Source organism: Notolepis coatsorum (assembly GCF_963971535.1).
Source record: "Notolepis coatsorum genome assembly, chromosome: 1".
NCBI classification, from domain to species: domain Eukaryota; kingdom Metazoa; phylum Chordata; class Actinopteri; order Aulopiformes; family Paralepididae; genus Notolepis; species Notolepis coatsorum.
Genome location: NC_140165.1, coordinates 319,624,209 through 319,636,908, shown reverse-complemented (window position 1 = coordinate 319,636,908; position 12,700 = coordinate 319,624,209). Strand labels below are relative to the sequence as shown.

The 12,700-nt window shown below is 46.4% G+C and overlaps 2 protein-coding genes across 2 annotated transcripts in view; both read left to right on the top strand.

Annotated features, from left to right (window-relative positions):
• Positions 1–12,508: 12,508 nt before the first annotated feature.
• LOC311234654 (complement C1q tumor necrosis factor-related protein 5-like) overlaps positions 12,509–12,700 on the top strand; it is a 12,492-nt gene continuing 12,300 nt past the window's right edge. The window contains exon 1 of the mRNA XM_084321900.1: positions 12,509–12,643. The gene's annotated coding sequence lies outside the window, so the exon portion shown is untranslated. The remainder of the gene's footprint in view (positions 12,644–12,700) is intronic.
• Positions 12,521–12,700, top strand: part of LOC311234665 (complement C1q tumor necrosis factor-related protein 5-like) — an 18,336-nt gene continuing 18,156 nt past the window's right edge. Inside the window, exon 1 of the mRNA XM_084321910.1 lies at positions 12,521–12,643. The gene's annotated coding sequence lies outside the window, so the exon portion shown is untranslated. The remainder of the gene's footprint in view (positions 12,644–12,700) is intronic.

Here is a 12,700-nt window from a genome sequence, read left to right as displayed (position 1 = left end):
TAGAGGTCCTGCTGCCTTCACACGATCTGAAGAGGTCTGCGAGTCCGTCGTCTAGAGGTCCTGCTGCCTTCACACGATCTGAAGAGGACTGCGAGTCCGTCGTCTAGAGGTCCTGCTGCCTTCACACGATCTGAAGAGGTCTGCGAGTCCGTCGTCTAGAGCAGGGGTTCCCAAACTTTTCAGGCCGGGGCCCAGAAAATAAGGCGTCAGAGAGCCGCGGCCCAATGCACATCGTCTGGCTTTTTTTTTTTTTTTTTTGCCAGGCGACCGATTTTTTATGCCAAATATCACTTCAATCCTATTAAGTTAGTTCAAGTTAGTTATTCATTTATATGTGCTATTTATGAGAGGGCTAACTTGTTGCAAAATAATAATGATAATAATAATAATAGCCTCATTAAAATACTATTGTTGCTTCGGTTGTTTTCAGCGTTTTATGTGCATAATCTGTTATTTAGTTTGAAATGTTCGTTGAAATAAGTAGATTTTTCGTTTTTGTTTATTTATTAAGTTAATATAAAACCATATAGTCACATTTTAGAATACAATAGAATAGAATTTTAGAATACAACTAGAAACACTGTCCTGGCCTGCTTCTAAGTTCAGTGGCCTGACAAAAAAAATTAATATTTTTTTTTTTTTTTTTTTTTTTTTTTAATCATCTCGCGGCCCACCCGTGGCTGCTCGCGGCCCACCTTTGGGTCGCGACCCCGACTTTGGGAACCACTGGTCTAGAGGTCCTGCTGCCTTCACATGATCTGAAGAGGTCTGCGAAGTCCCTCGACTAGAGGTCCCGCTGCCTTCACACGATCTGAAGAGGTCTGCGAGTCCGTCGTCTAGAGGTCCTGCTGCCTTCACATGATCTGAAGAGGACTGCGAGACCGTCGAGCACTTGTGCCACGTTCGCTCTCTGCAATATCGTGGGGGACATTCGGACTAGTGGTGATCTGCAGTGACTCGGCTACTGTACATGACTGTGATCTGTTGCCTTGTGTCTAATTGAGGGCCGTTCAAGTGCATAAGGTCGTTAGCTGTTAGCCTTTGCTTCTAGAGCTGTCTGGAGAACAGGGCAGAGGTCTTTAACTTGTAGCCTCTGCTTCTACAGCTGTCTGGAGAACAGGGCAGAGGTCTTTAACTTGTAGCCTCTGCTTCTAGAGCTGTCTGGAGAGGCCAGGGCAGAACGACTGGTGGTGTCTTTCTGTATATTATGCAGGTCTGCTCTCGAAGGGGCCGTTTTCAGAAAGAAATAACGCAGATTATTGTGCCTCTTACTTTGTGTCGTTTACGTTTTGGGGGTGGGGACGGTTTCAGCTTCAGCGAAGGTGAATAATGCTCAGCTAGAAAGGAAGCTTCACGGAATTGCAATTTGGACGATAGAAAGTTTCCCTTAATTATTATTATGTATATTTTTTTTCTACATTGGCCCATCCTCCTTAATTTTCTAGAAAGATGTTTCGTTCCTTTGACAATATCATTGTCCACCAACGCTGTTCAGAACAGAGGGAGGTAAACGAAAACAAAAAAAGTAATTTTACTTGTATACGAGTTCCATTTTACACCAAAGTGCAATTTGTTGACGGATTTAGTAGAATGGGAGGAGCCTCACCTGTCTGTCATTGATCCACCCGTCTGTCTGAAGCTGCCCCTCCCCCTCCTGTGACACATAGCCCCTCCCCCTCCTGTGACACGTAGCCCCTCCCCCAGGCAGGCTGCTGTGACACGTAGCCCCTCCCCCAGCCAGGCTGCTGTGACACGTAGCCCCTCCCCCAGGCCCATAGCCCCTCCCCCCAGGCAGGCTGTATAACGGGAAGCCACTGTAAATAACGAAGTCGTCCTCGGAGCTCAGCTCACCTAGAGAGCAGCAGCAGCAGCAACGCAGGAGGACAGGGATGACATGTAATAGCAGGTGCCACTAGAGGGCGCTGTGGCTACAGGGAGGAAGAGGGTGGGAGGAGAAGCGCCTGGCCTCGAAGGAAGCTTGGCTGAGCTGTGAGGAGCCAAGGGACTAGAAGATGTTCCTCCGTGGTGCTTCAGAAGTTCACCGCTTCACGGCGGGGGTGGTGTTGTGTGTAGTAGGAGCAGTGATAAAAAGACGGAGCCATTGATTTTCTTTTGTGTGCAGTAGTAGGAACATACCGAGGATGCTGCCGGTTTGCGCATGCTGTTATCCAACGTGTTTTTGGAAATTATAAATAGTCTGGACGCTCCAAACCACGGCAGCAGTGAGAACCAAACGTCATCAAACACAACCCCACGAATTGAATTTCCACAGTTATTCCTTCTTCTTGGCCCGTTGTTATTATTATAACCATTGTTGCTATGGGAGAATAACTTTATTTTATTTTATTTTTCATTTTTTGTATGGTATCGAGTCTTTTGAAGTCTTGTCTGTTGTCCGTCTTTGTTATTATGGACGGGGAAAAAATATCATGCTTGCTTTTAAAAATGAAAAAAAAAAAAAAATGAGAAAAAATAAATGTAAATAATATTGTATATTTTTCTACACAAAAGACTAAAAAAGCACTCACTAGTGAATAGCACTTAATGATGGTATTTATATTTTTAAGAAATCGTATTTATTTTATTGCCATTTTTGTAGGTAATAGAGAGGTTTACAAACACTAATGCTTGGTCTCCACGTGTTTTTATTCAGCTGCCTTTTCAAAGTTGTTTTTTCGTTTTGTCATTCATCTTTTTTTCTTTATTTTTTATTTTTTGTAGCCTGAATGTCTTCTTTGATTCCAAAGACTGACGCCGTCTGTGGCTTGGTCCCTTTTTTTGAGTTCAGTCCACCACCAGTAAATTCTCTTATCTCTGTTTCGTGGGCCGTTGGGTCGAGGTCTCGGCTCTTCTCTGTTCCCATGTTAGACGGCAGCGTGGGGAGGAGGCCTCTGAATTATTATGCACTTGAGAGAGAAGCCTGGAGTGTTGGATCTATCTCTCCATAGCCCACGTCTCTCCTCTCTCTCTCTCCAGCCTTAACGTCACCACATCACCCACACGAGACCCGCGTCCACGCCGGCGCTCATTACTCAATTGATTGTCCTTGACATTGATAGTGGACAACAACAACAACAACAACAACAACAACAATAACAAGTAGAACTAGATTGACGATAGATGAGTCGTCTCTAGATCAGTCAAGTCAGGGGAAGATGCATAGTAGTTGTGACCTCACAAGCTTTCAGTGTTTTGAAGAAGAAAAAATTATTACTAAAAAAAGAGGCAAATATCCAGTAAGTAACTTGTTTCTTGGAAGTTAGTTTCCCACGCCACCCCAGTGGCTCTTCTCTGTAATTATGCTATATATACACACATGACAATATTATACAGAAACATATGTAGTAAACTTCTTGTACTTGAGTATCTATACAATATACGGAATGGACAGACAAACTTAGTTACAGTAGCAAAAATCAACAGATTTATAATGGTTAATAATAGCAATGTTTCAATGTACTCTATAATGGTTTTGTGTTACAGTACTATCCGCTTAGATGAAACTAACGTACATCGTTCTTTTTGTATATTGATATCCAGTACCAGTTTTATTTATTTTATTCTGGGCAAAAGGAAGGGTGTTGCAGGTTTTTTTTCTTCTATTTTTTTTTGGTTTATCCAGAAAGGACCGGTATTTATGTGATGAATTGTAAATGTGTTAATGTGTTTGTGAACTTCTTGAGGTCAGCCATTTCTTTTGTTTGTTTCCTGATTGTTGTAGTAAATGTTTTTGTTGATTTTATTTTTGTCTTTGTACATTTTTTTTAACAGGGATTTCTAGACTGCTTAGTGCTTACTTGATGTGGTAATAATGGAGTCTTGGTTTGTGGAGAGACTGACGGGAAAATCCACCAAAACGTAATTTCTTTATTTTGGACCTTCACGTCTCCCGTACCACCTCTCGCCTCCGAAGCTTTGGTTGTACTTATCATGTACTGTTTGTTCTTTTGTTGTTATTATTATATATATATATAGAAAGCGACAATGATGATGATGATGATAAAACGTTTTAATTTATTTATTTTGCGCGACATCTACCATGAAATGTTATTTTACAAGTCGAGGTTCGGAGAGGTAGTCGGACGAGTATTTTTGTCATTTTTCTAACTGTTTTCTTGTGTATAGAACAGCCTCTGTATAGAACAGCCTGGGGACGTGATGTCACGGGGGGGGGGGGGGGGGGTGGATGATGCTTAAACAGGCTCTTTTCTTACGCCTCGACATACCTTTGTCTTATCGACTCCTGCTCTCCATCACAGCGATGCTCACGGCCACGACAGCCATGTCTTTATTTTCCTGTTCATCAGTGTTCTCTCGATATCCTGTACATCGCAGACATGAAGGAAACCACGACAGTAGAGAAAGAAAAAGAAAAATCAAAAAACCACAAAACTACTTAAGGTTGAATGTATAATTGGGAAACAAAAGTTGTACATACATGTAAAAAGAAAAGTTTCTAATCATGTTTATTTTCTATGCACTTTTTTTATTTAAGTGATAGTTTAAATAATAAACATTTGTCTCCTTTACTCTTTCCTCTGGCCCGCTGTGGTTTCATTTCTGGTTTAACCCTTTCGCTGCGACAATACAAAAGGTTAACCCGTTCCCTGCCACACTATAAAAGGGTTAACCCTTTCACTGCCACACTAAAGAAGGTTAACCCCTTTTTAAAGTATAATGGAGCTCTATTGAGAAACCATGGCACTCCTCTTGACTAATGCCATAGTTTCTCCATAGAGCTCCATTATACTTTTAGTCTGGGGAGTGCTATGGTTTCGCCATAGAGCTCCATATACAGTATAGATGGGTATGATGTCTAGCTTTGAATGAATGAATGAATTTATTCACACACACGATATATTACATATACATATCTTCATGTGAAAACATCATCGTGGAGATTGTATAGTGTGCCACGTCTCCCAAGAAGCTATTTAAAGCTTTTGGAGGGAGCCTGATCACAAATATAAACAAACAAAAACATACAACGTGGATAGGCTTACACACCTATACCTACTAACAAACATACAACATAGATACATAAATACAGACAATTTATATACCCAAGTATGCATTCTATTTAGAGATATGATTTAAGCAGTTCCTCTTTCAGTGATTTTTTTTGAAGGTTGTGAAGGATTTGTCTTGACACGTTCCGTTTTTAATCCCTCCTCGGTGAACTGTGTCTGATGTGGACGAGAAACTCATCCGAGTTGCAATGTAAATGTAATGGACCGATGACTCGGGTCAGGATCGGAGCTGACGACCTGCTGGGCCTCCTGTCAGCTGAGCGGTGAGTCGGGTCGGTTCAGGAGAGAAAGTGTTACCACCACCGGGTGACTTCCTGTTTGGTTTGATGATCCAGGCAGTAACTCACGTCCTGCAGCACTGGGCTGGTTTCTCTCAGAGACAGACTCTCTGCCCCCTACTTGAAACTACCAAGCTTACGAGATACAACAAGATACAACAAGATACAAGATTCCTTAATTGCCACACAACCAGGTTGGTGGTATCTGTGATCGGTACAGAGTGTATTAAGCTCTACAGTACATAAAACTGGAACATAGATACATTTACCCATTACCCCCCCTCCCCTTTTCCCAGCAATGGATACAAGCGTTTCATTGACACGCCAGCCGTTCAGCATGGACACAAATTACACACTACGATTGTTCCAACGTCAACACCAGAGCACATCACAATTTATCTTTCCATTGCAAAACTGTAAAAAGAAAAACAAAGTCTGGTCAAATCACTGGTGTTTCTCAACAGTAGTGGTTCTGGGAGGAGAGGTCGTAGTTTCACCAGACGACCCAGAATGTGCTGATTCTCTTCTTAACGCTAATTGAAACCATGATGTCTGGCTGCTCCAAGTCATTACAGTTACAGCTGCTGCTGCCTCCGCAGGCGGCCTGTGAAGTCCGTCCGAACGGCAGCGCGTCGCATCATGGAGGCCGCTTTGAAAGGGAAGCTGGCAAACTCCCACTCGTTCATCACAGATTCCCGTAAAAACGCTGTGTTTTAGTGTTAAAGACCCACGACGTCTGCTATCGTGGAGGTTCACGCTCAAGTTTCAAATTCAAGTTTGTTGTTTATTAGTTGTCATAGTAAAGTACAGAATACTTTATCATGAAATGATTTTTTTCTGTATGAGCCCCTGGGAGTGTGCTAGATAAAAATAAATAGATAAAAAGTATAAAATAGAAAAAGTCAAAAGTACGTAAACAAAAAGTGTTCAGTCAATATATACATGTATACAATATACAATACAGAGTAAAAAGAGTAACAGTGAGGTACAATGCAGAGATGGGATCAGGTACAACTTAGGGTATAAGGTGCAATGAGGTATAAATTGTAGTGCAAATCTCTTTACTAATAAATATAAAGTGTGTTCAAGTGTCTAAAGTGGGCTCTGAGGCCTTCATGCAGCCTTGTATGTTCCTGCTACCAGGAGGCCTTCACGCAGCCTTGTATGTTCCTGCTACCATGAGGCCTTCACGCAGCCCTGTATGTTCCTGCTGCCATGAGGCCTTCATGCAGCCCTGTATGTTCCTGCTGCCATGAGGCCTTCATGCAGCCCTGTATGTTCCTGCTGCCAGGAGGCCTTCACGCAGCCCTGTATGTTCCTGCTACCAGGAGGCCTTCACGCAGCCTTGTATGTTCCTGCTACCAGGAGGCCTTCATGTTCCTCAGTGTGTCCAATAACACAATGGATTACATTAAAATAAAGTCAGAGTTTATAAATTAGTCATTATTATTATTATTATTATTATTATTATTATTATTATTATTATTATTATTATTATTATTATTATTATTATTATTATTATTATTATTATTATTATTATTATTATTATATTAGTTAAGTGGTAGACCAAAAAAGAAAAAAATTTGTATAGTTTTTAATTTTCCAAGAGACAGAAAAGACAATGACAACATCATAAGCCTGAACAGCATGCAGTACAAAGACACACAGCGCAGTAAGACGGAAGGAAAGGAGGCCACAGACCACCCAGCAGGCCACAGACCACCCTGACCCAGCAGGCCCAGTGCCCCCAGGGAGAGCCAGGCCAAGGGGTGGGTGGTGGGGGTGACGGGATGATGCTGGGGATGAAGAAGAAGAAGGAGAAGTCTTTATTTGTCATGCAGACACATGCGACGGGCGACCCACAGGAACCCACATGCACTGAGTCGCTGATGAAATGTCTCTCTGCACCTCCCATCCCGTCGTCCTCCCCCCCCCCCCCCCCCCCAAGGGCAGCCGGGAGCAGGTAGGGGCTTCAGCGTGGGGCAGCGCCCCGGGGACCAATCCAACCAAAGTGCTCCTGTCCGTCTTCGTCAGGGAACGCGGCAGCGTTAGCGATCTGTTGTGCATGTTTTTCCATTGGGTTTATCTTATCGGGGGGGAAACCCTTGCGAGCACGAGGAGAACATGCAAACAAATATACGGTACTGTGTAAAAAAAGAAATATATATACATGCGGACCGAAGGGGAGGAAACTGTACATTGGAGGGGGGGGGGGTTGACATTTACCGGGGCCCGTTTCCAATTGCAGCCACCCGGAGGTGGTCTTTGACAGTGTTTTTGAAAGTGGGTAGTGATTCACATTCCTTTACGGCTGTGGGTAGGGCGTTCCACATTGTTGTGGCATAATTGCGAAACGTGTTTAGTCCCTTGTTTGAGCCGAATCTGGGTTTAACATGATTTGTGGAGCTCCCTCTGGTGTTGTGGTCGTGGTATTCACTGACCTTTGGGAAGTATTTTGACATGTACATGGGTACCTTAGTGGTGTAGTGTATCTTGTAGACCAGGCCCATTGCAAGTTGCTGTACTCTGTCGTCTACTCTAAGCCATCCTAGGTTGTCAAAGTGAGCAGGGGTGAGGTGGGTTCTAGGAGTAAGGTCAAGCAGTAGTCTGACCAGTTTGTTTTGAGATGTTTGTAATCTTGTTTTTAGCGCCTTTGAGGTGCTTTGGTACCATGAGGTGCACGCATAGTCGTAGTACCCTTGAATGAGTGATCCTGCCAGAGTTTTCAGGGTATTCTTGTTTACCAGAGAGGAGATCCGGTACAAGAATCTAGTTCATTGGTTGACTTTTTTGATTACATTGGATGCCATTTTGTCACAGGAAAGATTAGCCTCTGTGGTGATAGTGACCTCTAGTGGTCAGTGGTGATAGTGACCTCTAGGGGTCAGTGGTGATAGTGACCTCTAGTGGTCAGTGGTGATAGTGACCTCTAGTGGTCAGTGGTGATAGTGACCTCTAGTGGTCAGTGGTGATAGTGACCTCTAGTGGTCAGTGGTGATAGTGACCTCTAGTGGTCAGTGGTGATAGTGACCTCTAGTGGTCAGTGATGATAGTGACCTCTAGTGGTCAGTGGTGATAGTGACCTCTAGTGGTCAGTGGTGATAGTGACCTCTAGTGGTCAGTGGTGGTAGTGACCTCTAGTGGTCAGTGGTGATTTTGATGCCATTTTGTCCATCCTTAGCCTCTAGGATGGAACCCAGGTAGGTAATTTCATTCACCAGACGCTGGTCTGCTCCAACACACGCCTGCTCCCAACCTGAGGTCACACTGTCATCTAGACAAATCAAATCGTTTCCACCTAGAGGCGCAGAGTGGAGACAGGGTGCTGTCTCACATTTAGAGGCAAGTGTGTGTGTGTGTGTGTGTGTGTGTGTGTGTGTGTGTGTCTCAAGTTCAAGTTTTGTTTTATTTGTCACATATAAGGTACATGTACATTACAGTGAAATGCTTGGTTCTGTATGAGCCCCCTGAGATTGTGCTTCATACAGTAAAGAAAAAGTTAAAAGAATGAAGACCGGGAGGGCGGCTACGTGGTGCAGTGGGCAAGGCGCTCACCACGAATACTGGAGACGCTGGGTTCGCCTGTTCGAGCCCAGCGCTCCACATTGCTTTCAGTTTAGCTGGTCGTCCGTACTAATACACATTGGCAGTATTAGGGGGTGGGAAACTGATGGGTGGGGATCGGGCGTTGTGGACAGCGACTCCTACAGGTCGGTTGGTGCGCCTGCGCAGTAGAATCAGGAAGCGATGGGGGCGGGGCCCCTCCAAAGCCCAGACCCCCGACGCTGAGAGATCGAGCCGCGCAGGTGAAAAGATGCGACGGCTGTTACCTCAAGTACCGGAGGGGACTTGTGCTATGTATGACTTAGTCCACATTGCAGCCGGCTTGTGGGAGGCAAGAAACAGCGTCCGAGACAGGGGAGGGTTGAATTGGACGATATGAAATTAATTAAAAAAAAATAACACTATACACAATATACAAACTAAAATACAAACTAAAGTACAAAATGCAAACATTAGGTAGGGATGTAGTGTCACTGTGTGTGTAACTGTCTGTGTGTGAATGTACTGTATATGTGTGTGTACAGTACGTCTGTGTGTGTGTCCACGCAGTCGAGCCTGTTATGTCTATAGTTACAGTCATGCTTGTGCGTGTATTTCTTGTGTGTCTGTGTTCATGAAGGGCGAGGGAGGGAGAGAGAGAGAGAGAGAGAGAGGGAGAGAGAGAGAGAGAGAGAGAGAGAGAGAGAGAGAGGGAGAGGGCGAGGGAGAGGGCGAGGGAGAGAGAGAGAGAGAGAGAGAGGAGAGAGAGGGAGAGGGAGAGGGAGAGGGAGGAGAGAGGGGAGAGAGAGCAGTGTATCGGTGGTGACATCACTCGACCACAGCCCTCTGATGTGAGTGTGGTTATGAGAGCGTTCCTGCACCGTCACGTCTTATGTAACACCCCCCCCCCCCCCCACATTAAATACCTCTCCCTTAACCCTTCACTGTCCTCCTGCCTCTAACCCTTAACCCTTCACTGTCTCTAACTCTAACCCTTAACTCTTCACTGTCTCTAACCCTAACCCTTTGGGGCCATTCACGTATATATATACGTAACACGTTATTGGGCGCCAACGGTTAACGGCCAAAAACGTATATATATGTTTTTTGGATCGTTTTCCCTTTTCTTCTGATTTTAATATCCTATTCAATGTCAGGGGACCTGTATGTTGCCGTTAAAAGGCATACTGGGACTCCGAAGGTGCAGTACCGGCCAGATCCTGCTAGTAGGCAGCATCGAGAGTGCAGTAAACCCTGTTCCAGACCGGGTGCTACACTCAAATGTCTCCGGACGGACTTTCTAGTAATGGGAACCTAGGCTTCACTCGATCGCATTGAATCGTTTTCGAGACCCCCGATCCATATGTTGTGGTGGGTTATGTCGTGGACCAGATGGGCATGGCATTATTTTTAAAACCTAGCCGCATTTTTCGGAGACGCTCTCTGATTGGCCGACGCCTGTTTCTACACTGGTTAAGCTTAGGCACTCTTTCGAAGTTGGTTAAGGTTAGAGTTTGTCTTAGAGCAGGGCGATAGAACGCCAGGTCGTTTGCAGGCTGTTCGACATGGAAATGGGCAAAGACACAGCTCGTCACGCGATTGGGCAACATGCCAGTGGCCAATCAGAGAGCGTCAGTCAGTGGCCAATCAGAGAGCGTCAGTCAGTGGCCAATCTGAGAGCGTCTCCGAAAAATGCGCTAGGTTTAAAAATAACGCGATGGGCATATGATGGACCAGATGGCGATCAAATAATTGGAATATTCTTTTTGGAATACCACCGACCACAGGTAAGGGACAATCTGACGTCAATTTCAGCTTGATCGTGCATGGTTTTCATACCCATCCCCCTGATCGGCATGTGTTGTGGTAATAACGAATGCCGTTATTGGCAATCAATTAATCAGAAACGACCCCCCCCCCTTTCATGCATCATGATGAAACATAATACCTATCATATGCATTTGATTTGAAAATAATAGCGTGTCCAGGGACAAAACGCCAATGGTTTTTAGTAGAATTCACATTGTGCCCCCCTATAGCCAGCCTCCCAGGAATTAGCCCGGATCATTCCGAAATTATACTCATATTCACCACGGGATAATGCGTGAATATATTCACTGTCTCCTGACTCTAACCCTTAACCCTCACTGTCTCCTGACTCTTCACTGACTCTAACTCTAACTCGATAGCCTCCATCTGCCTCCGGATCCCTCTGTTTGTTTCACTTCCCTCTGCTTTATTTGTGCTGGATGAACTGCACATATTTCTTATCCTCCTCTTCCTCCTTCCTCAATCTCTCCTCCCCCTCACTCTCACTCCCTCTCTCTCTTCCTCCACCCTCTACCTCCTCTCTCCTCCTCCCTCACTCTCTCTCTCCTCCTTCTACCTCCTATCTCCTCCCTCGCTCTCTCTACCTCCTCTCCATCCTCCCCTCACTCTCTCCTCCCTCTCTCTCCTCCACCCTCTCTCTCTCCTCCCACCCTCTACCTCCTCTCTCCTCCCTCTCTCTCTCTCCACCCTCTCCCTCTCTCTCCTCCACCCTCTCCCTCTCTCTCCTCCACCCTCTCCCTCTCTCCCACCCTCTACCACCCTCTCTCCTCCACCATCTACCCCCTCTCTCCTCCACCCTCTCCCTCTCTCCCACCCTCTACCCTCTCTCTCCTCCACCCTCTCCCTCTCTCCCACCCTCTACCTCCTCTCTCCTCCACCATCTACCTCCTCTCTCCTCCTCCCTCTCTCTCCTCCACCCTCTCTCTCTCTCCACCCTCTCTCCCACCATCTACCTCCTCTCTCCTCCTCCCTCTCTCTCCTCCACCCTCTCTCTCTCCTCCACCCTCTCTCCCACCCTCTACCTCCTCTCTCCTCCTCCCTCCTCTCTCCCACCCTCTCTCTCTCCTCCTCCCTCTCTCTCTCCTCCACCCCCTCTCTCTCCTCCTCCCTCTCTCTCTCCTCCACCCTCTCTCCCACCTCTACCTCCTCTCTCCTCCACCCTCTCTCCCACCCTCTCTCTCTCCTCTCCCTCTCTCTCCTCCACCCTCTCTCTCTCCTCCACCCTCTCTCCCACCCCCTACCTCCTCTCTCCTCCTCCCTCTCTCTCCTCCACCCTCTCTCCCACCCTCTACCTCCTCTCTCCTCCACCCTCTCTCCCACCCTCTCTCTCTCCTCCTCCCTCTCTCTCCTCCACCCTCTCTCTCTCCTCCACCCTCTCTCCCACCCCTACCTCCTCTCTCCTCCTCCCTCTCTCTCCTCCACCCTCTCTCCCACCCTCTACCTCCTCTCTCCTCCTCCCTCTCTCTCCTCCACCCTCTCTCTCTCCTCCACCCTCTCTCCCACCCTCTACCTCCTCTCTCCTCCTCCCTCCTCTCTCCCACCCTCTCTCTCTCTCCTCCTCCTCTCTCTCTCCTCCCTCTACCTCCTCTCTCCTCCCTCTCTCTCTCCTCCACCCTCCTCCCTCTCTCTCTCTCTCTCCTCACCCTCCTCCCTCTCCCTCCTCTCTCTCTCCACCCCCCTCCCTCCTCTCTCCCACCCTCTCTTTAGTTTTAATTGGCTCAGTGTTCCTCTCCCGCGCCGGGTGCCAGCTCCGTGTTTTCTTTCCTTCGGGACAAAAGGCTGTTCGTGGTGGAAACTACTTTCACTTGTTCCTCTCCGACTCAGACGCCGGCCGCTGGTTCCCCAGGACTCCACTCATTCTACCAGCTGGTTCCCCAGGACTGCACTCGTTCTACCAGCTGGTTCCCCAGGACTGCACTCGTTCTACCAGCTGGTTCCCCAGGACTGCACTCGTTCTACCAGGTGAGTGTGTGTCCTCTCTGTCCTACTGAGACGTGTAGCGGAGACATTTTAAAACTA